Raw genomic sequence first — 25,715 nt, 5'->3', positions numbered from 1 at the left:
GTGTAATGTTTATCCATTATAGCTACCTTTATTCTAGTTTTTTGTTGTTGTTGCGAGATTCAAGATTCATATCACTTTCCATCAAATTATGACTTTATATAGTCAACTTTATTAATAGCATTAACCTATTTAACCATTCATGAGGACTATACTAGACTCTACAAGAATATAAATGTCACTTTGTGTGGTTGCGCGCGCGTGTGAGTATGTGTCTACTTTTCAATGGTGTCAACGCAAGCCATATTTGAGCATTCAACCATCAAAAGTGCTTTGTTAGATGAAGTTTCATCTAAGTGTCTAACATACCCTACGGCATTACAACGTGTAATGTTCATTCTATTAATTTGCGGTATATAAGTCAGTCTAATAGCCCATTGCGATTACGTGAGTTTTACGAAATCTTCATAAGAGTACAGTAATATTGCTCGTCTATATTGCTCGTCTTTCTAACTAACATTTCATTAACCTTGTCTCGACTATGTAAATACCTCAGATCATGTTAAACGACGTCCTTAAATATGAACAGTTTATAGAATATTAATAGTCTTGAATGTAAAATCATAAGCGCTACGATGATTTGATTCATAAGTCACGTAGTTGGAATGTAAGCACATCTACTTGAGACCTTTCAATATCGCAATATGAATACCGAGTATTAATGAACTTAGGATGCCTAGTTGAGACATCACGCAAATGGCACAGCGATGTACGTATTGCAAATCCAAATACAGTTGGGAAATTCTGTAGGCTGTGAGATGGGGGGGGGGGGGGGAGGGCTCAGAGATATAGATAGAGACATATAGGACGTGTGTCGTGGGGATGGGTGTATGGGTGAATTCAACCCCACTTAACACACACTTCCCCTTCCTTTACTACTTTATGGAAACATAACAAGTCGTCAGCGGTATTGTCATTTTGATGGATATAATGAATCTGTTCAAAACCGACCTATGATTAGTCAAACTATCCTTGTCACAACTCCAACCCCTTTATATCTACAACCCATCCCCTTTGGTTAACAAATGGTTATTTTAGGGCAAGATTAAAAAATAGGAGTCGATACTTATTCCCATACGAACGAGATACATGAATTAGGGCTTCCTATCAATATAGAGGCATGGGGAGCCTCTACAAAGACACCATTTCTCTCTTCCGGTTTGCGAGGACAATCGATCAAAGCTATAGAAAAACTTCAATGTTTCGTTTTTGAGAAAGAAAATAAGAAAAGACTCCTTCTCGAACCTTTTATTGTGTTATGTGAATGTCTTAAATAGATTTGTTATGATTTAACATTTCATAAATACGAATGCAGACCACTTCAGTTCTAGGCACAGTCAAAGTTATATGTATGAGGCTCGGTACAATAAATATCACCAATAAACATGCGATTACGTCACACATTGACACCATAGTTGTAGAAGCGATATCGTTATAACTTGAAATCCGACACACTTGTCACTAATATACAACGTATGACTGATCCGACAGGAGTTTTGAAACCAAAATGAGGATTTGTAAATTGTAGCTTAAAAAAAAGGAGATAATAGTTGGTGTTTCATTTTAATCCTCACTTTTACACCGAACTTTTCACATCCATATTTTAGCTATTAATTCATCGTTTTGGGGATTTACAATCCAAGGGGCGGAAGGGGTGGAAGAGGCGTAAGGAACGCCATATTGCGAATAGCTATATACGGATCACCAATATATAGACATAGAATTTAATATGCAAAGTACAGTAACCCAATTCGAGATGTAGAGGAGGACAAGGTTGGGAGGGAGGGGGTTATAGGTTTTTGTAGGCTACATTAAACAAGGCCAAAACGAACGTCTAAACACTTTGTGTGGTAGAATGAGAAGGGAGGGCATTGACCGGAGGGGTCCGGTTAAAGAGGGCGCACAGTGTAAAAGGTTACCAGTTCACTCTAGACACGGCAGAAAGAGAGTGCCAGTTTGTGAGGGGACAGGTTAACGAGGAGCGAAGCCAATATATAAATTTATCAGTAAATCTATGCGAACTGCCTCAAAAGCTGGAAAACATGTATCCAAAACAAGTGACAAAAGTGTTCGACAGGTTGAGAAAGAAAAAATGCTTCTCAGGGTTTAGCAATTAGCAGGAGAAGAACTGGGAACATGAAATGAGAATCAAAATTATATTTGTTCCTCGATATTTGAGATATGTTGATTGAATCAAACAATCATATATTTTCGCCAAATTTGACGTGCTACACTGTGATATCCAGTGTGATACCGGTTCCCTCCTTTCTGGATCAAAAATAGTTTTTTTTTGTGTTTTGCTTTGCTGAACGGCGCAACAAAGAAGTTTGTCACTTTGTTAGTTATGCTACAGGGATTGTTGACCTTTCAGAGTGAATGCTCCTGACTGTCGATGCCGCCCTCGCCTCCGTCCCCCGCAGCACCCGCCGCACCCCTCCCATTTTCACACGCCATTGGTGTTCGTGACATACCAGTAAACATACAAGAATCTTAACTTTTATAGCAATAGTATCCTATTATGAAGGTTTCTTGCAATATTGTACAACTATACGTTATTTCATAATAACACTAGGCCTTCAAGTATAATAACTCATACTTATGTGTATATATATATACATATATATGGGTGTATATATATATTTATATATATATATATATATATATATATATATATATATATATATATATATATATATATATATATATATATATATATATGAGAATATTAATAATTATATTGCCGCAATGATAAATTATTAATTAGTCATACATTGCGACAGGCGATATTAAACATTCTGCAATAATAAAGGCTACCGTATTGCTTTGTTTTTTACGCTGTAAATTAATTTCTCCTTAAAGCCTCATCCTGCTCAAACGTAAGTAAATAACTTGGTTATGTTTTAAAAAAGAAAGCAAAAGTGCACGAAGTCTATAAAAAGTGATTGATAGTGTTTGGAGTAATATTCAAAGTTTGCTTAGAACTTCATAACGGTAGCGATGGAAATTGCCTATAGAACAGGAATCCGTATATCAGTGACGACAGATTGATGGGTGTGTATAAGAAGAGCTTGCTTAGTAAACACTCGGGCTATTCCATAGGGCGAAGCCACTACAAAGAAAGAAACGGGATTTTTTTTTTTTTTTAAATATCTAAAAAAAAATGTTTCACGGAATAGCTATATGCCAATATTTAACATGTACAGCCCCAAATCATCGTAACGTGAGATATGAAGTGCTTACAAGTGTTCTTGGCCAGAGAATAGTAACGGGAAAGCGTTGGCCTTTACACTAGAGTACGGCCACGATAGAAACTTGACAAGCTTCAACTGGGTTTACTTGCAATGTAATCATAGACAAGGGCGGCCCTTAGGGTAAATAATACATGAATTCAGTGTGTGGCCATTGGATTTTATCTACTGCCATCAGTGCATATACGATGAGGATGAGTTCAAAAAGAATATCACTCACATAAACGGAAATGACTGTAACAAATTTGTTTCTTTCAACTTTAATCTTTGCATATTTATGTACTGTTTTATAAAAGCGTGTTATATAGAACATACGACGCATGCGCACAAAGTACTTATGGGTAGGGATGATGAACGAGATAGTAGAATCGCATTAGGTATGCCTAGTAAGGGAATATTCTTACCGAAACCAACGGTCTCGGTGAAGAATTCAATCTTTCTGTGTGGGAGTATCTCGAAGTAAATATATACTAGTTAGGTATATGTATTAACTGTACCGCGAGGAAGCCGCTGTGTTGATGCAGGAAGCCCCGTTGTTCCTAGCGCAAATAAATGTATATTAAGTTTCATTATATCGTCAAGCGACTGTTTAGTTTTGTAAAATGCAAAACTTGTTGTTCAACTAGCATAGATATAAAGATTAGATAAATAGAAAATTTACAAGTTAACTTTTATATGAGAAACTCCCCTACTGAATGACTGACTGTCTTTGGAGAAAATCAGTAGCATGCCAAACTCCTTGGATGGACCGAGAATATAAATCTGAAAACAATTCTAATAAATAAGTAGGACACGAGGCCAGATTAAAATGAATTGGTACACATGTTTGCAATATCAACGTTTCAGGGAAAGACCTCATCTTATGGATGGTGTGAAGTACCTTGAATAGTACTTTCTAAGTGAGGATTTTCCTTGTAGGCTAAAACGTTGGTACTTAGTAATGATACTTGAATTTCTTATTACTTCAATTTAACGACACCATTAGGGGTTTACAATAGGTTGACTGAAAACATATAAATATCGGTAGGCCTACCCATATTTTTATCATACAAACTGTCTCAAAGCACAAATGCAACGCCATCCAGAAAGAGCAAGGTTAGTGCTGATGAATATTAATTAAAGCCGATGTAAATGTTGATTGGCGTTCCTTAGTTTTCTTTGGCCTCAGATTGGTTCTCTGGGCTCTTTAAGAAAATGTAATGACTACAATTATCCGAATTGTTTTTCAACCTTTCTTTGACAGACAGAACATACACCGCAGCGTTTTTTGATCGTTTTTTTTACCTTTGCACAGCCGTTCTCAGCCTTTTCACAGCAGCCATCTTCTGAATAACATAAAGTTATAATTAAGGTGTATTAAATTAATGAGAATTGGTACCCTACGGGTACCCAGTCCAAGGTCAAAACAACAAATTAGGAAAAAATAAAGGAAAAAAAAACAACTTTTGGGGTCAGTGGCAACGATGACATCATACTTGATTGCTTCAAGATCACTTATGTTGCAAACAATGTTTAATTATTAAAATCTCGACAACTGTTTGTATGAATTTGGGTATAGATGCTAACAGTGCATTTCAAATTAATTATCTTAAAGTTAAATTATCTATCATCTTTTATCTGAATTATTTCCGTTTTGTGTGATTATAGTCACTGTTTCAACTATTTACAAGTCAAGCCGTCAAAAATCCCCAACCAAGAGGAAGCTAGAAGACCCCTCATAACATTTATATTGTCTTTCCCAAAGCAAGAAATGTACACAAAAAAGCATAATTTCCCTCGGGAAATTTCCAAGGTATTAAACTGTTCATCGTGGTTTAATGACAGCAATTTTTTGGACTGATTAAATGTGACAAATTAATGCACCCACCTTCAACCGAGATCAGGAACGAACATCGTGAGCTAAAAGTTAAAACTTCAAGAACAAACGTGACATGATGTTACCTTACGGTATGGGACGAACTTTCTAATTCTCGCTTCTCGTCTTTTAATATAGTTATAAAAACGTGCTGTTATTATTTACATGAATATAAACATAATATTAAAAAAGTAAAAAGTAAATTTCCCAAGCGGGTGATTAATGTGTTAAATGTGCCTCAAAATGTGTCATAATTCTTGTGTGGACACATTAATTAGAATAAATCATGTGTACCTGTCAGATAAATTAAAGATATTAAATGTATGTCAAGCACATGTACTTACAGAAGAATTTTCTTTACGAAAGATTTCGCAGATATATATATATGTATATATATATATATATATATATATATATATATACATATATATATATATATATATATACATATATATATATATACATGTACATATACAAATATATATATATATATATATATACATATATATATATATATATATATAACTATGGATCCTACCTTAGGTCGACAGTTACATTGACTTACACACTAAATTTAATCTAACCCTAACCCTTTTTTCTAACCCTAACCCTGAACCGACCCTAACCCAAACTTTTAAATGAACGTTTTAGAGGACGGAGAACATTATAAAGCTATTTGCGACAATAAAAAAGTGTCTTAAAATGGTAGTGAAAACATTAGGTCGACACTGAAATGTCGACCTAAGGTACACTGTTGACCTAAGGTACACTTTTTTACCACAAACTGTCGACCTAAGGTACATATTATGCTTATATATATACATATATATACATATATATATATATATATATACATATATATACATATATATATATAAACATATATATATATATAAACATATATATATATATACATATATATCAAAGATCTGGAGCATTAAATTTAACCTCAGTGCATACAAACTAAATATTCCTTCTTTGTCACCTCATAAATTTTACCTACAATTGATATGCCGTTAAAGTGTCGCACCATAACGCAATGATACTAAAAAAAGGTCTTAGTTAATATTTGTCATTCAAACGTGTCAAGAAAGATTTTAAAAATTAAACACACACCAATGTAAGTACTTCAAAACAGGAAAAAAAAGCGATAAAATCTTTTTGCGATATAAACTTATCAAATAGGAGCACCTTACTCTGGCAACAATTTCAGAGAAATATAAGCGAACTATATGAGGCCAGTCCAAAGTAACGTCTAAGTGATCAAACTACTACGTGGTAAAACGCCACACGCATTCTTTTCTTTCCCTCTCACCGTCTTTATTCCTTTCTTCCAAGGCTCTTGACAACATGCACGGAACGCCTAAAGCGTCAATATCCTGTAAATTTGCATACATCTCGAAAGTGCTCGCAAAGTGATGGTTGGGAAGTTCTTAATGACCACTTCACAAATTTGTGGACGGCACAAGGCCTTTTATTTTTGAGTGATTCAAGAGATTACAAGATGTCTTAAGTCGTTTATCCTAAACGATCTTCCATGGGTATCTTCGCTCTATTTTGTCGCCTGGGAGTAGACTGACGAAGAAAAATTTTGGGGGCATTTTGGAGATGCCAAGCCTATGCTATTAAGATATGACAACAATTCATTAGCTATCTTAGCCTAAGAGCTCTCTGCCACGATGACGAACATGAAGGCTTGGCTGTAAAATATCTGTGTCACTATAAAATTGGTTTAGATCGATATGCCTAAACATTTTTCTGTGAAGACTTGAGAAAAAAAAACACTAATAAATCAGGCGAACGAAGTTTGGAAAGCAGAGTGTTCCTTCAGGGAAGGTAGTGAAGACAACCGACAGAGTGTGTGGCGAGGGGGGGGGGGGTGGGGTGGCGGCGTGGACCTTATTTCTGTCACCAGCATGGACATTAAAAGATCATTTAAGTCATAACAAATCCTGCTTAACCAATTTTTAGTCATTCTCCCGACCTCTCCACCTTCTTCACATCCAACCATGACCTACTTAAGGTTTTTTTCCGATAGGCATGAGACATATTTTTCTGTACATATATTGACTTGCAAGCAGTGCTGAAGCTTTCCAAGAAAAATCCAAAGCCTTTGCAATTGTTTTTGAAAATGCCTCAGCATTTTTTGTTAGTTACTTCACAATTCTGGACGAGCGATCCCTATATCCTAATTGTTGAGCAAATATGTTTTTTAATATCAAGAGATCAAGTATCGCGCGTGGTACTTTCTATAGAGGTCTTGCACATGACGTCATTCACTGGTTTTCACACCACGTGATCAATTTTGCTGGAGTGATAAAAATCGCTTCTTCTCACACTGACTTACTATGTAGTCCTAAATTCAAACGATGATTTCTAAATGACTGGTGAATATTTTGAGTAAACCATGCCATATGTTATTTTACAAAAATTAAACAAAACCACAAAAATATATATAATTTGAATATTTTTGCAAATGAAGAAAAACAAGCAAAATAAAGAAAATTAGCCAATTGAACGTAACGATATAGAGAGGCTCTCTTTCCCTCCAGTCACTGGGCATGATTCACGCTATGGCCCAAAATATGACGTCACTGCAACACCTCTATAGCTGCGTGTCCGTTTTTACTTTCCGTTCTGCTTATGTTTTCTGCTGATTGAAGTTGTGCACGTTTTAATTGCAATCAAAATGAGAAACAAACGAGAAAATACTTTTGTCATTACAAGTTCAAGAATGTCCTACACGACTGCCGTCCTTGAAGAAAGTCACGAATATAAATCAGATCATCATACCCTTGAGGGTAAAATCCTCTCATTTAAAGCAAGTGTTTTAATTTGAAATGGCTGCCGATGGCATATTAATCGTTTATGCTAATTAACAGTCACCGTTTGGTGCAGAAGTTGGTTTTTATCTACTATGAAATTCGGTCTTCGAAACAGAGCAATACAAATCTGGAATGATCTATCAAAAAATTTGAAGCTCATTACTTCAAAACCCACATTCACCAGGCATTTGAAAAAGGAGTTCATTAACTCGTACTAGTAATATTTAATCTTTTCACGTATCCATCTCAGCGTCACTAGGATATTATTACTGTATATTTAATCATTACGTATATTCTGTATTATAAATATTTGTTCATTTTTCTTTTCTTTTCTCCCAGGGAGTCTCCTACCTTGTTAAGTCTTTTATGACTTTTTAGGAGACTTCCTTTCCTTTGTACACAATTGGCGATAAAACAAATAAATGAATTATATGTAGCACAAGTTGCCACAGGGAATTAAATGAGGGCGGTATTCACAGGAAAGGAAACTTTAATTGCGAGTTACGAACGTACAGATGCTTTACTTGGAAGAATCTATTAAACCTTTCCGTTTACTCTGCAGAATATTCATTTTATTTGTAGAGAATCACCCAGTTGGGACAACTTTTCCATACTATATCTGTGTTATGTCCCGCTTTCAGAGCACTCGTATTGTCAGTACGAGCAGTATGAATATCATGTTTCTATCAGATCAAGGTTAGGAACTGCTTGTACTGTCAATACCAGTGCTTTGAAGCATGATATTGGAGAACAGTATAGAGAGGTATTGACAGTAGGGAATTGTCCCAACTGGCTGAGGGAATTGTTCCTCACTTAAGCATTCATATTAGGCAATAGTCTGACCATTCACCACGTTTAGGAATTGGCTAGGTTGTAAGGTAACACTCAGGAGGTAACGAAAACTGAATCTTTAGGGAGGTGGGGTGGTGGGGTGGAGAAGCTAAAGATAATGGGTATCAAAATGATTGACCAACGTGGGTATAGCAGCTTCTGTTAGTTCACAGAGCAAAGATCAATCACGTGACCCTATTTTAGCCATATGCCTATTTGTAGATTATAATTAAGTTTCCATTTACCGAAACTAGATAGTAAAATGAATATTTTGTTTATTTTTTATTTTTTATTCTGACGTATATTTTCTTTGCCTCTGTACTTATTTCTGTTCCACTAAATTTATAAAAGCATGGCAGATCCTTCACTTCATCAGGTTGGAACTTAGACAAACTCCTTAGGATTGTTAATGAAGGATTACATTAAATTGGTAGAAAACAGTTAGATTGTTGTTGTTCCTTAATGAAACTGTTAACAACTCCAAAAATTGAAATTTCATCAAATGGTAGTAAGCATATAGCTCTTTGAGGTATCTAACTTTGTGTCAAAGTTAGATTGGATAGGTCAGGGTGATATAAATTACTACCCAATGCAATATACAGCTTTTAGCGCACACCTTTCCTCCATGTGGCAACGATATAAGGCTTACTTGTACCGGCCTTTTCTATTCAACGTAACCATAGCAACGTAATATGCATAGTAACGAATCTTGTACCACTCTACCTTTTCGTCTAGGTCAACGACACGAAGGTCAAAATGAACTTATGCCGGAAGTAATAAAGACAAAAACAACAAAATGTTAAAAATCCACCCAAAAAAAAGGGAGATTATTTTAACTTGAAAGGTACCGGTATATGCCTATAATCGTAACTAATCACAGAAAGCTATGGGCCTCATTTATCACTCTAAATATATTTCTTGATATCGTCCAACTGCTGCTGTCGATGGTAGATTTAGATTACCGATACTGTTCGCGCGGGTTTATGTAATTGCGTACTTGCGTACTAAATGTAGCGTTGACTTTTAAGACTGGGTTTTACCGTCAACTTGCGCTGTTTTTTTGTGTGTGACAGTTTTATATATCTAGAGGCATCATAAGAGTCACGTGGGGCCATACGTAGGTCTTTAATGGTATAGTTTAAGTGACAACTAACAGATCAGTAGTAGATGTTGATAACCTAGTCTTCAATTTTTAACCTTATATATAGTGATGGTTTGCCAAAAAAAAAATGGGGGCTCAATCCCACTCCAACCCCCCCCCCCCCCCTCTGGCAGACAGAATATTATATAGCAAAAAAACGCAATGAACAGTACATAAATATATAACATACATTTGCGGTACAGACTAAGCAGTCGAAAAATTATTCTAATATTGTTGAAAAGATGCAAAATATAGCACCAGCTTCCAACTAGGCATCCTCCATTTTATCAAATTGTAACGTTGCTATGGGGGGGGGGGAGACATATCCTGCTAGACCCCTCTCCTGGAAGACGTAACGTCTTGCCCCCCCCTCCCATGTTGCGACCCTTTGGGCAACTTTTCGTATTTCAAATTATTTGCGCCTATAGATTTAAGGCGCTCATCAAGATGTATAACACAGAATGGAAAAAAAGTGAGTAGTCCCATTAAAGAACGCTGATATTTACCCGAGTTCGAAAGGCTGCATAATAGTGGCTTCTTTCAACGATCCGCTACTTCATGTAAGCTTCACGAGTAGCTGTAACACGACAAAGAAGACAATAACAAAATGGGACTTTTTAAATGTTTGTTAATTATTATTTAATCCCACGGAATACTAGGAGTATATAGTAACAACGTAAAGAGTTTCCTTATTGGCCTAGATTTTTGGCCTATATTTTTATATTGGACATCTTGTAAATACATTTGTCTCTTATAATGGTCCTTCCAAACCAGACGTGTATATGTGAAAGAACCCCCAAAACAGCATCGAAACAGATAATTGACATAATTCTAACATTTTTTTATGCAAAAAATTGATCTGAAAAAGGAAGCTATAAGGGGTTGGTTTTTGTACCGTAGTATTCCGTGTGACAATGTAATAAATATATTTCGTTTCTTACTTTTTATGGTAAATTTGAGTACCTGCAGTATATATTCAAATACCTTCATTGATAATGACGTCACACCACTATTTACTTCGTACGTGTGTATACCCTTCCGTTAAGACCCTTTACCCTTTCATTGACTTTATTTTAATCTTTGCGGTGAGAAAAAAAAATTGAGCAATTTCCGCTATACTTTTGAAAATGTCAGCAATTTATATTGCACCCTTAAAGTGTAGGATATATGCCCGTTACTTGTGGCGTCAATGGAACACACAAAAACAATAGACGCCTGTAATTAAAGTACTAACAATTAACGTAAACATATAAAGTAACAGCAAAATACTTGAACCGTTTATCCCAAAACGTTCTCTGTGACGTCAATGACGAGTGACGTCACATATTTGAATAATGACTCACACATCAGTACTGCGTCCTATCTCTCAGTAAGGTTAGACCTTCCAGTCTTATTTTCCTCCGAAATTTATCTTCTTCAATCGATTTATTCCTGTTGATAGTAGTTTTGCTGTTTTTTCCCCCTCTTTAGCTAAGAGTTACGTTTAATAGTCATTATAGTCCCCCCCCCCTCCCCTCCCATCCCCTCTTTATTTTAGTCATTCTTTAGCCTGTAAGTATCTTATCAAATTCTTCATTTCGGGGTGTTTGTTTTAAAGGCTGTGAAATGTCTGTTTCATTGTTATGTCGATGAAAACAAAAACTGTGATAAAAGTCGAAAGATTTCGTAATCATTTGTGTTTTATATATTTTGCAAAGTTTCTTTAATCCTACGCTTGTCTTTTAATCTATTTGACAGCGTTTCATAGCGGTAAATTGTTGTTACCACACAGGAGGATTTGCCTCGACGCTAACATTTGCAAGTGCATCTATTGTGACGTCACATCTATAGGGACGTAGCATCAAGCACAAATATTTAACGTATATGCTGCCACTTTATCAGAAGACCAGAACACTTTACGGTTATGTTATTATGTTATTTACATGTTTATTTTCAGTGTACATAATTATTATATTTTTTTTGTGCTAATTTTCTTTTCTTTTTCTGATTATCTCTTTCGCAGCTTGACGATGAAGACCTCGCTGAGGCTGGCGTTGAATGCTTTCCTTTTCATTTTTATTTTAATTCTTCCTTCCTTATCGAGTGCCCAGCCTCTCTTCGGGAATTATGACGATGACCTGTATCAATGGAACCAACCACAATTAGCATACAAACGTAAAGCTAAGCCAGTATCGCGATCACCACTCTACAACCGAAAATCCATTGGAGAGTTAGTAGGAAGAATGTCTGGAAGAAGATTAGTTGACGATTCCTGTAAGTAACCCCCATCCCTGGTCCCATCCCAATCCTAATCCCTTACCCCATGCATGCACATCATCCCCTTCCGTAATCTGTAAATTGTATAGCTGTTGTGCAGTGCCATTATCTAATGAGCATATCGTATGGCCGCAGGTTTCCCTAGTTCTGGACTTGTCACAGCATGTTGAAATACGCAATAATATTGTTTAGATTATTCAATGAAAGATCATGCATTTGTTCTCGATAATCAGCATTATTTTTGTTACTATAAATTCTTTTTTACCCTGTTTGGGGTTTGCTCTAAAGTACGGCATGCCTAATGCAATATTACGACCGATTACAGTAACTACCGTAAGTCTTTAAAGTTCGAGTGAATGTTGTCCAAATGTTCTTGTCTATTTAAGGTGTTTGAGGAGAGTTATCGTTTTTATTAACCATATATTGTAAACTTGAGGGAAACAAAATATAAAGGCTCGAGATATACCGTTACAAGCGAAATGCCCCATCTTGGAAAGAAGGGGAAAATATAGTCCTTAACAAATTTGTACCGAATTAGGTAGGTCGTATAAAGACAGGCCAATGAACGGGAGCACTACACACACGCGCGCATAAGGGCAAGCGTATTAAGGGATTGGTTCAGGTGTTTGACATGTCTATTTTGTATGAAAGAGCACAAAAAGACAAAAAGAACAGTGAAGAAACTACCATGATAGCATGCTCTGTTAAGGAGATATGACACTTTGAAGATATCAATTGGTGTAGAAAGACTTACTGTGAGGGTGTGATGTCACATCCTCACTTCCTTAAAATTTGTGAATATATTTCTTTAAAAATTATTTACATTTTTTAACACATTTGAAAATAATATAATCAAAAATTCTTTAGATGTTTAATCTCAAATACTTCCTTTGACAAATATGAGATCTCCTGACATATCTTTTGGTTGAAAGTCATGAAATCTCACAAAATATTTAGAGAAAAAAATAAAGACTTTTTAGGAATGTGAGGATGTGACGTCACAGCTAGTCAGATTTCAGCAGTTTCTACACAATCTGATGAAACTTTACACTTGAATATCTCTTCAACCGAAAAAGATATATGAACAGTTTTTTTCACCATTGTGTTTCTTTTATCGTCCTCTTTCATATAACATAAACATGTATGACAACTGAACCAATCCTTTAATTAAGACACATTATAATTTTTATGGCTACTTAACGTTTTTAGTCATCAGTCTGACAACATGACAAAACTAATCTGTGTGAAATTGAATAAGCTCTCATATTTTAAAAACATATACAGCTATTAAAAAATGTCAGTATGTATCAAATTTCACTTAAGAAGAAAGTCTGAAAATTTGAATTTAAAGACTCGTCTCTTGAGAAAATAAGAATATGTTTCCCTGGTAATTTGATATTTTTTAAACTTTTATCCTTCCATTCTAATTGACGATGTAACCCCCCCCCCCCAACCACCCACGAAGCTTTCTAATCATGATTAAATAAGATGAAATAATACCACCACGATGAAAAACATTTTGTGCCCCGTTGACGAATAAATGAAGTACCATATATATATAATATAATGCAAATCCTATCATTTTTAAAGATCTTTCACCAGCATTGGCTGTAAGAAAGTTTCCACAAACTTGAATAAAACTGTGTATAATGTTACAAACTAATGGAAAATTTGATTTACCTATCAAACAGCCTGTCTTTTGCAAATCGCAGTTAAAGATGTACAAATTGTATAATAATTCGCTGTATATCACAGAACATTCAACTTTTGCCACTATAACCGTTTAGATTTTGGGCTAAGAGAGCTCAAAGTCCAACATAGTGCTCCCCAACCAATCTGCCAGCTATCTCTGCCAGCTATATTTTCTTGTTTCACCCAGGCTTTTCTAAAATACCTTAAATCACCTTCAATCCTCCAGACTTTTAGATCATAAGTAGTTTATTGCATCCTCTTCAACATCCAAGCATCAAACTGAATGATGATGACTCAGAAAATGCCCCAAACAATCAATACAGTTGTTTACTTTAGGGCTATTTTCCGACAATGGTTAACCTCTCAGGCAGACGTGCACTGCTCTAACTGTGATGTGATAACTGCATAGCAGCTCTTCAACTGACACAAATATAGAAGGTACGGTCCTGTTATATGTAAACACACCCAAGATAAAAAGCCCGGGCACCAAACCCAAACAACTTGATCCACTCGCAACAGCATTCCCATTACATTGAGACTGTAACCATGTCATCATGACTATGTTACGTCCAGTGGCCATAACACTAACGCCGGTTAACGCCAGTGCCTTTCAATCATAAGGTCCCCGGTTCGAGTCACTCCCAGATTAATTTATGTCGTCCAGTTACAGAGTTGTTGACAATTAACAATTCATAATCATGGACGTTAAATATGAATGTAAGAGACTGACTTCGGTCAGCTTGCGGCTTTGATAAGCCAATGAGGCTTCTTCGCGAGTTCCTGCTTGCAGGAGGATCTAATATACATACATACAAACATACAACATCGAGACTATAACCATGTCATCATGACTATGTTACATCTGGTGGCCATTACATCGAGACTATTACCATGTCATCATGACTATGTTACATCTGGTGGCCATTACATCGAGACTATAACCATGTAATCATGACTATATATGTTACACCTATCGGCCATTACCTTGAGACTAAAACCATTTAATCATGACTATGTTACGTCCAGTGGCCATAACATTGAGACTATAACCATGTAATCATGACTATGTTACGTCCAGTGGCCATTACATTGAGACTTCGCCATGTCATCATGACTTTGTTACGTCTAGTGGCCATTACATTGAGACTATAACCATGTCATCATGACTATGTTACGTCTAGTGGCCATTACATTGAGGCTATAACCATGTCATCATGACTATGTTACGTCTAGTGGCCATTACATTGAGACTATAACCATGTCATCATGACTGTGTTACGTCTAGTGGCCATTACATTGAGACTATAACCATTTCATCATGACTATGTTACGTCTAGTGGCCCCAGATAACATCATGCTAGCGGTCCACCGGCGGCCCGCCAGCTGCACCACTGGCGGTCCACCGGCGGGGAAAGCCGGCGGAACGCCAGAGATTTGGCCGGCTTTAATCCGGCGGTCCGCCGGCGACTACGCCAGAAGACCGCCGGAGAAACGCCAGCGTACCACCGGTGTACCGCCAGTGTTCCACAAGCAGACCGCCGAAGAAACACCAGCGTACCGCCGGTGTACCGCCAGTGTTCCACCAGTAAACCGCCAAAGAAACGCCGGCGTTCCGCCGGTGTACAGCCAGTGTTCCACCGGCAGACCGCCGAAGAAACTCCAGCGTACCGCCGGTGTTCCACCAGTAGACCGCCAAAGAAACGCCAGCGTACCGCCGAATAAACGCCAGCGTACCGCTGGTGTACCGCCAGTGTTCCACCAGCAGACCGCCGAAGAAACGCCAGTGTACCGCCGGTGTACTACCAGCAGACTGCCGGAGAAACGCAAGCTTACCACCGGAGTACCGCCAGTGTTCCGCTGAATTTCTGTCAGAGAGAGCCACTGGCTATCCGCTAGCTAATATCCAGTGTTCTGGCGACCTGCTAGCCCAAATCTGTTATTCCGCCAGCAACCCACTAGGCAGTGATCTTCACATGAATTGCTAACCAAATATCTGTGTTCCGGCAGGAAACTGTCCGTCAAATATCTGGTTTTGTCCCAACACATTGTCAAGGGAAAGCCAGCAAGAGTGCCAGCTTGTTTGGGGTGTACTACTAGAACAGAGCTATTGGTCTACCTGCAGATTTTACTGAATTACACATGCGGTTACATATGAAGAAATAATGACTAACACAGTGAAATTAGTTGCTACCTTTTTATTACGCCTATAAATTACAAAGCGAGAAAATGAGTTCCAGCGTTAAATATTCCAACAGCACTAAAGAAATTCACTCGTCAACTGTTTGTGGTGTAGTCCGAGATTATCGCCCTCCCTCACGACCAGATGCACCCTTCAGAAATCTCACCACCGCCGCCTGAATATCAGATGAAGTCGATTGTGCAGTTCCTCCGTACAGCTTCTGTTAATACGAAACACATTACACAAAACATTAAATAAAAGATTGCATTCTACACAAGCAATAAAATGAAGCCAATAATTGGTTACTCGATACTCATAGCTTGAACAGTTACTACTGTTCATGTTCCACAACCGTGCATCAGTTACTACTGTACTGTGCTCATAACACAGTAACATGTGTTACAGGTGGCACGTGGCAAGTTTTTTCTAATTGCAAATTTAAAAAAATAATAATAATTTAAAATTTTAAAATTTAAAACATTAAAAAGATTAAATTTAAAATTTTTTAAAATTACTGCAAATTTTCACCTGTCTGACTCTTAGTTCAACGTGTCACAGCTTTCTGATAATTACTGTGCCAACTGTAACACTAGCTATGAGTATCGGCTGGGGTCCCATATTATGATCACAATTGGTTAAACTACATTATTCACATTTTCACACATTTACCATTTTTTCCGTGATATACGAAATATTTCCTTTGCCTTTGACAGTCACCTTCTTTCATTTTATACTGAACACATGCATTACTGTTGCAAATCCAGGTCCCATCAATTGGGAAATTGGATGATAGAAAGTGACAATGAACTGGTCAATAAAGTCATATGGTGAATAAACTTTAAAATCAATGCTGAATGCTGCTTTACAACTGCATCTGAAACAACACATCTTACATCAACATATATTTGTGGTAAATTTTTTAAATGACCAGAATTCAATGTAAATTAAAGCAAGAATTCTCGTTGATGGGATGTTGCATTGAAAAGTTGGCCGATCCATGAGTCAAATGCACAACCCCCTCCCCACAACTCAAGATTCTCTTCACTGCTGCTGAAAACAAAAATGACACATATAAACTCACTTTCAATTATGTATTTCATACATGTAGCTTCGCAAAGGCTGTTTTCCCAGTGGTACATATGTCCAGTTCAGTGGGTAGCAACTGCATTTGCCAATACATCACTCAGGATTCTTTTAACGCACTCCTTCAACGTGTTGCCACCAAGAATTGATAGTCATTTCATCTTGAAACAACAAAAAGAAAGAAAAGTTTATCAGAAACCATTACAATAATTATTATACAAACAGAAATATTCAAGTAATTCTATTTCATCCCACACTTTGGCATCTTTTGCTAATTTCTTATCAATATTTTAAGAGGAACTAGCAATGCAGTGCTGCAATGTTCCTTTCTGGGTCCAGTCAAAAGCAAGATTGATTTAACAGCCCACTTTTGTAGAATGCACCGCAAGGTAAAATCATTTCTGGCCAAACTCTTGTTACCTAAATGCTTTCATATCATTAGAGTTTTAATTGTCTCCCAGGAAAAGGAAATTAGCCCCTCAGGAAATATTTTTATTTTGCACAGACCACCGACACAATAAAACCTGACTTGGCTTCAAATTTATAATGATAAACTAACATTACACTCTGGAAAACTGTTTTCTGATTACTTTCCTTACACTTTTAAACTGACTTACCAAATATCTTTCCAAAGCCTTGTTTGTTTCAATAGAGTCATCCAGGTTATTAAATTCCTCCAAAGATCCCACAGGAATAGTAATGCGCTGGCTTCTAACTTAGTTCCTGAAAATCCTGATCTGGAAAAATTGAAAAATTGTGATTAAATCTGCTGACCCCATCTTCCTCAAAAAACAACAACAACAACAGCATACTTTGGTGTTTCCATACTGCAAATTAAAGTTAACAGTAAATAAGTTCACAATAACATATTGTGCAGGAGAGGAATGGCTATCTGTCGCTCCTTTATATACTTAGAATCCTTTCACTATTAACTTCAACTGTGTCATCATGCAGCTCAAAGTTGTTATCAATATTGCATGTTTCTTGTAAAATAGCGATTTTGTATTCACCTCATTTTGTATTTTCCTTGTTTAGTTCGCCCAGGGATTTCACATAAGTCTTTTTTTTTTCTGTAAATCTACTGCAAAAAAAGAACCAAAAACAACAACCTAGAGCTCTTCATTCTGTATCCATTACTTACAATGGGCATCACCCCTTCAATTAAAATGTTTTTTTTTTGGAGAACTCCCTACAGTGTCCCTATATAAGGTCAAATTTACATCATCAAATACAGACATATCATTTTATTTGTTACTTTGTCTGCAGAGATTTTTAAACATAATAACGACTGGTAATTACCCTCCTGCTTGCCCAAAGTTGTATATACTTTCATTGCCATTTAATTCACCTGGGAATACAATAGAGGGGCAAATTGAACCTAAACTACCTCCACTAACTATGCTTTCAATGATTTATTGCCAAGGAATTTAAACAGTTCTCCCCGCAACACTGTAAACTTTTAACCCTTTAAAGTAACTTTCCATAGAGTTAAATAGTGGCATGCAATACAGACATAGCATAGAGGCAGTTCAGCTATTGGGCAAATAAACTTTACTTTAACTGAGGATCACTTCAATGTAGGCAGTTATTTTCTTGGAAATCATGCGCAGAATGATTCACCAGAAACTGAGCACATGGAATAGACCCAATGCAAATATTTCAAATTGACAGTAGCCAAGACAAAAAGCAACAAAAAGAGATAAGGCAGCCACAATTTTTTTAGAAGCCTAGAGGCTAGATATGAAATATTTTTCATTATCGTGTTGGTTGGTATCACTATACTCCACAGGAGTACTCATAAACTATAATGACGATGATCTATGTTCTCCAAAATGCTTAATTTGTTACATAAACTTTGAAGCCTAAGCACTAAACATGAAATCCAAAGAGATTTAACCACCAACCCATTCCTGATATTTGAAAACAACCATAGGTCTACTTATATTATTATTATTAATAAGGTTTTAACATTGAGTCTTTACCTTCTTAACTAGGCCCAGGGACCTAGCTATAAACAAATAAAACAGTACATTATTTCTTAAAAGTTATGGATGACCATGATTTTTCAATACTGTAACATACCAAATTATTCAAAACTAGGCCTAGCCTAGTAGTACTAGTGTACTACTACTACTTAGTAACTAGGCCCTAGTATAGTAATATATATTTCAGAATATGATATTTAAAATTAGGGGGAAGCCATCCATAGTCATCTAGTAATATTTACAGTGTTAACCTTCTGCAGATAACATTTTTCTTCTAATACAGTGAGCAAACAAAATTTTCGGCATAACATTGCATAACCTAGCTATTATACAAACAACGGTCATTAGTTTACCTTTATGTGTGATCGTTATTGCTCAGCCTAACACAATTAACACCTACAAATGTAGGCTAGGTGTAATTTATACACCGCGAAAGGCTTCTCATTAAGCGATACATTCTAGCCTAACGCTAGATTACGTCTAAGTTTATTTTAAAAAATAGTCACTTCAAATACTTGCGAAATCAATTATGTACAACTGTAAACCCTCAGTAAGAAAACACAGGTACATACCTCTTAAGCAAATTTGTATCTGCAGACTGCAAGTACTTTCAAAAGAATACATCAGGATATCCGACATCGAAAGAGTTGTAACGCACTACGAAAGCGACCGCTTTTCAAACAAGCTGCTATATTTGAGGACACTGAGCATTGCGGTTTAACGATTGGATGCCAGGTATACTATAGATTCGTTCGATCAGTGAAAAATGTTTTCTGAACTGTTTTCTCTCAACTACGCTAAATTGTTGAATAATAAATACTTCTTTGGATAGTTGAAATTTATTAAAGTATTTGGATATCGCTTATAACGTTATTGCTCAATATTTATTTCAGAATTCGAATTTGTTGAAAATATTATTCTGTAAGTGTTCCTGTGGTTAAGGGTATTACCCGCCCATTTTGCCCAAATGCTTGCCAACATTTCTTCATGCGGTATCCGTCAGACTCGTTCGATCAGTAATTCTTTTGGTTTTCCCTTCAAATATTATGTAGTGTATGATAATATATATTACATTGGATGGTATGCAAAATTTAACTACTTTGAGTTAGCTCAATCTTTAGTTACCTTATATATAGTTATTGGAGAATATAGGTTTTAGGAAAATATTATTCTGTTTGTGCCAGTGTGGTGTGGAAACTTCCCGCCAAGTCGGCACAAAAGCTATACAATATTTCCTCCGGCGGTACTGCTGTCGGCATTCCGCTGTAATATCTATCGGTCCGTTAGCGGACCACCAGCGGTTGCCTAATTACGTATTAGCCTATGCAGCCGCACCTAAACCTGGCCTATACTATGTACACAAAATCCAAGTATTCTTAATTTTTCTCCCCACAGGAACAAATATATACAGAAAGCACAGGTAAAATAGTTTAATAGAAACTCATCTTTAACTAAACTTTCATATAGAGACGTAAGATTTTGGACAGACCCGATGGTCAATGTGTATGTGAGCTTGTGTATATTGCTGAATGACTTTCATAACATACTATTTGTGGGAAATTTTCTACGGCGGTACGCTGTCGGTCAGCTGTCGGAATTCTGCTAGGTTTCTCCAAACAACAATGTCTATCGGTCCTATCTAGTGGCCATTTCATTGAGACTATAATCATGTCATCATAACTATGTTACGTCCAATGGCCATTACATTAAGGCTATAACCATGTCATCATAACTATGTTACGTCCAATGGCCATTACATTAAGGCTATAACCATGTAATCATGACTATGTTACGTCTAGTGGCCATTTCATTAAGGCTATAACCATGTCATCATGACTATGTTACGTCTAGTGGCCATTACATTAAGGCTATAACCATGTCATCATGACTAGTGTGATGCCGTTGGTCATCATATATGTCGCCCTCTATTTGTCGTAGGCTACATTACGTAATAATTACAGGTCACGTGATGTCCGCTCACCAGCTCAGCTGAAGCAGACCTCACGACTTGTGACCAGTCTTCGCTCCCGATCTGAATCGTTCGGTTCGGTAGTAGCCCTGGCTCCGACCATTGTGGTCGTACTTGTATCTGTCTTGTATTCGTCTTTTATACACTTTTGTACGTATCGTTATAGGACTCTACTTCGGTATTGAGACCTCGTTTGTGACCATTATCGTTAAGTGCATGCTTTCTACCTATTTTTGAGGGCTTCGTGCCGATGTATTGTTTGTACCGTGGCTGGTTACAGTAATAGATTGCGAAATCTACACAGCGCTTGTTCTTTACTCGTTTATCTATGTGTTATATCTTTTGCATGTAATAGCGAGATTTAAGGCTCGTCGTTTACTAACATACAACTATCCAAGCCGCATTTGTCTCCATACTACCACCAGTCCTCAGCAGGGAATATTTTGGACGCCCCAGAATCTTAGACTGAGTTAGCGTTACACTATGTTACGTCTAGTGGCCATTACATCGAGACTATAACCATGCCATCATGACTATGTTACGTCTAGTGGCCATTACATTGAGACTATAACCATGTCATCATGACTGTGTTACGTCTAGTGGCCATTACATCGAGACTATAACCATGTCATCATGACTATGTTACGTCTAGTGGCCATTACATTAAGGCTATAACCATGTAATCATGGCTATGTTACGTCTAGTGGCCATTACATTGAGACTATAACCATGTCATCATGACTATGTTACGTCTAGTGGCCATTTCATTGAGAATATAATCATGTCATCATAACTATGTTACGTCCAATGGCCATTACATTAAGGCTATAACCATGTAATCATGACTATGTTACGTCTAGTGGCCATTACATTGAGACTATAACCATGTCATCATGACTATGTTACGTCTAGTGGCCATTACATTGAGACTATAACCATGCCATCATGACTATGTTACGTCTAGTGGCCATAACATTGAGACTATAACCATGTCATCAAGACTATGTTACGTCTAATGGCCATTACATTGAGAATATAACCATGACATCATGACTATGTTACGTCTAGTGGCCATTACATTAAGGCTATAACCATGTAATCATGACTATGTTACGTCCAGTGGCCATTACATTGAGACTATAACCATGTAATCATGACTATGTTACGTATGGTGGCCATAACATTGAGACTATAACCATGCCATCAGGACTATGTTACGTCCAGTGGCCATTACATTGAGACTATAACCATGTCATCATGACTATGTTACGTCTAGTGGCCATTTCATTGAGAATATAATCATGTCATCATAACTATGTTACGTCCAATGGCCATAAAATTGAGACTATAACCATGTAATCATGACTATGTTACGTCTAGTGGCCATTACATCGAGACTATAACCATGCCATCATGACTATGTTACGTCTACTGGCCATTACATTAAGGCTATAACCATGTAATCATGACTATGTTACGTCCAGTGGCCATTACATTGAGACTATAACCATGCCATCATGACTATGTTACGTCTAGTGGCCATTACATTGAGACTATAACCATGTCATCATGACTATGTTACGTCTAGTGGCCATTTCATTGAGAAAATAATCATGTCATCATAACTATGTTACGTCCAATGGCCATAAAATTGAGACTATAACCATGTAATCATGACTATGTTACTTCTAGTGGCCATTACATTGAGACTATAACCATGCCATCATGACTATGTTACGTCCAGTGGCCATTACATTGAGACTATAACCATGTCATCATGACTATGTTACGTCTCGTGGCCATTTCATTGAGAAAATAATCATGTCATCATAACTATGTTACGTCCAATGGCCATTACATTAAGGCTATAACCATGTAATCATGACTATGTTACGTCCAGTGGCCATTACATTGAGACTATAACCATGTCATCATGACTATGTTACGTCCAGTGGCCATTACATTGAGACTATAACCATGCCATCATGACTATGTTACGTCCAGTGGCCATTACATTGAGACTATAACCATGTAATCATGACTATGTTACGTCTAGTGGCCATTTCATTGAGAATATAATCATGCCATCATAACTATGTTACGTCCAATGGCCATGAAATTGAGACTATAACCATGTCATCATGACTATGTTACGTCTAGTGGCCATTTCATTGAGACTATAACCATGTCATCATGACTATGTTACGTCTAGTGGCCATTACATTAAGGCTATAACCATGCCATCATGACTATGTTACGTCTAGTGGCCATTACATTGAGACTATAACCATGTCATCATGACAATGTAACGTCTAGTGGCCATTTCATTGAGACTATAACCATGCCATCATGACTATGTTACGTCTAGTGGCCATTACATTGAGACTGTAACCATGTCATCATGACTATGTTACGTCTAGTGGCCATTTCATTGAGAATATAATCATGTCATCATGACTATGTTACGTCCAATGGCCATTACATTAAGGCTATTACCATGTAATCATGACTATGTTACGTCTAGTGTCCATTATATTGAGACTATAACCATGTCATCATGACTATGTTACGTCTGGTGGCCATTACATTAAGGCTATAACCATGTAATGATGACCATGTTACGTCTAGTGGCCATTACATCGAGACTATAACCATGCCACCATGACTATGTTACGTCTGGTGGCCATTACATTAAGGCTATAACCATGTAATCATGACCATGTTACGTCTAGTGGCCATTACATCGAGACTATAACCATGCCACCATGACTATGTTACGTCTGGTGGCCATTACATTAAGGCTATAACCATGTAATCATGACCATGTTACGTCTAGTGGCCATTACATCGAGACTATAACCATGCCACCATGACTATGTTACGTCTAGTGGCCATTACATTGAGACTATAACCATGTCATCATGACTATGTTACGTCTAGTGGCCATTACATTGAGACTATAACCATGTCATCATGACTATGTTACGTCTAGTGGCCATTTCATTGAGAATATAATCATGTCATCATAACTATGTTACGTCCAATGGCCATTACATTAAGGCTATAACCATGTAATCATGACTATGTTACGTCTAGTGGCCATTACATTGAGACTATAACCTTTCCATCATGACTATGTTACGTCTAGTGGCCATTACATTGAGACTAGAACCATGTCATCAAGACTATGTTACGTCTAGTGGCCATTACATCGAGACTATAACCATGTCATCATGACTATGTTACGTCTAGTGGCCATTACATTAAGGCTATAACCATGTCATCATGACTATGTTACGTCTGGTGGCCATAACATTGAGACTATAACCATGCCATCATGACTATGTTACGTCCAGTGGCCATTACATTGAGACTATAACCATGTCATCATGACTATGTTACGTCTCGTGGCCATTTCATTGAGAATATAACCATGTCATCATCACTATGTTACGTCCAATGGCCATAAAATTGAGACTATAACCATGTAATCATGACTATGTTACGTCTAGTGGCCATTTCATTGAGACTATAACCATGTCATCATGACTATGTTACGTCTAGTGGCCATTACATTGAGACTATGACCATGTCATCATGACTATGTTACGTCTAGTGGCCATTTCATTGAGACTATAACCATGTCATCATGACTGTGTTACGTCTAGTGGCCATAACATTGAGACTATAACCATGTCATCATGACTATGTTACGTCTAGTGGCCATTTCATTGAGATCTATAACCATGTCATCATGACTATGTTACGTCTAGTGGCCATTACATTTAGGCTATAACCATGTCATCATGACTATGTTACGTCTAGTGGCCATTACATTGAGACTATAACCATGCCATCATGACTATGTTACGTCTAGTGGCCATTTCATTGAGGCTATAACCATGTCATCATGACTGTGTTACGTCTAGTGGCCATAACATTGAGACTATAACCATGTCATCATGACTATGTTACGTCTAGTGGCCATTACATTGAGGCTATAACCATGTCAGGGAACAGAGACAAGAAATGACCACAATAAATGGTATCCTCTTTAGTGCTTGAAATAAACTTTAGAATAAACTTTCTTTTCAAATTAAAATTCAACAAATTACTGTGCCTCACGTCAAATAAGCAAATCATGTACCCACTTTATCACCATATTTTACCCTGTTACTAAACCTATCAAGTCCATCAGACCTGGCCTCATAGGTAAGAATGTTTAAATTGCTGAATAATTTCTTAAAATGTACTTTCACGAAGGTTCCGAAGGTTTCGAATATTGAAATTATTCACATATTCCCGAGAGAATGTTCAATTTGACATTTAACTAGTTTCTATAATATCCTTTTACTTAGCGAGCTGAATTGAACGGAATATGTGTGACCATTAATGGACTTTTTACGATTGTTGTGACAATACGGAATGACAATCGGTAAAAGTGAATTCATGTCACTAGATAACCTTCCATGACTTTATAACATGACTGTATTATGTGTTGTGGACGTTATGGAAATTGTCTTATCACTTGCTTTTTGAGCGCAAGTGATCCCACCATGATAGAAAATGAACACAAAAACATATATTTAGTCATATTTTTGTGATCATTTTCTATCATGGTGGGATCACTTGCGCTCGAAAAAAGCATGAACAG

General features: G+C 36.9%; 1 protein-coding gene and 1 long non-coding RNA gene across 7 annotated transcripts in view; one reads left to right on the top strand and one right to left on the bottom strand.

The window, feature by feature from the left end:
* The window catches only part of LOC139984177 (uncharacterized), a 79,710-nt gene that overhangs the window by 48,055 nt on the left and 5,940 nt on the right, over window positions 1–25,715 (top strand). For all 6 annotated transcript variants that reach the window (XR_011798963.1, XR_011798964.1, XR_011798965.1 and 3 more), the window contains one exon: window positions 11,900–12,150. The gene's annotated coding sequence lies outside the window, so the exon portion shown is untranslated. The remainder of the gene's footprint in view (window positions 1–11,899; window positions 12,151–25,715) is intronic.
* Window positions 17,725–19,821, bottom strand: LOC139985167 (uncharacterized). The gene is made up of 2 exons (XR_011799328.1): window positions 19,665–19,821; window positions 17,725–17,844 (listed from the first exon to the last, which is right to left on the bottom strand). It is a non-coding gene; the product is annotated as an uncharacterized lncRNA (long non-coding RNA).

This window comes from Apostichopus japonicus, chromosome 17 (assembly GCF_037975245.1).
Source record: "Apostichopus japonicus isolate 1M-3 chromosome 17, ASM3797524v1, whole genome shotgun sequence".
NCBI lineage: Eukaryota > Metazoa > Echinodermata > Holothuroidea > Aspidochirotida > Stichopodidae > Apostichopus > Apostichopus japonicus.
The sequence above is the reverse complement of the archived record's forward strand: the minus strand, read 5'-3'. Positions and strand labels throughout refer to the sequence as shown.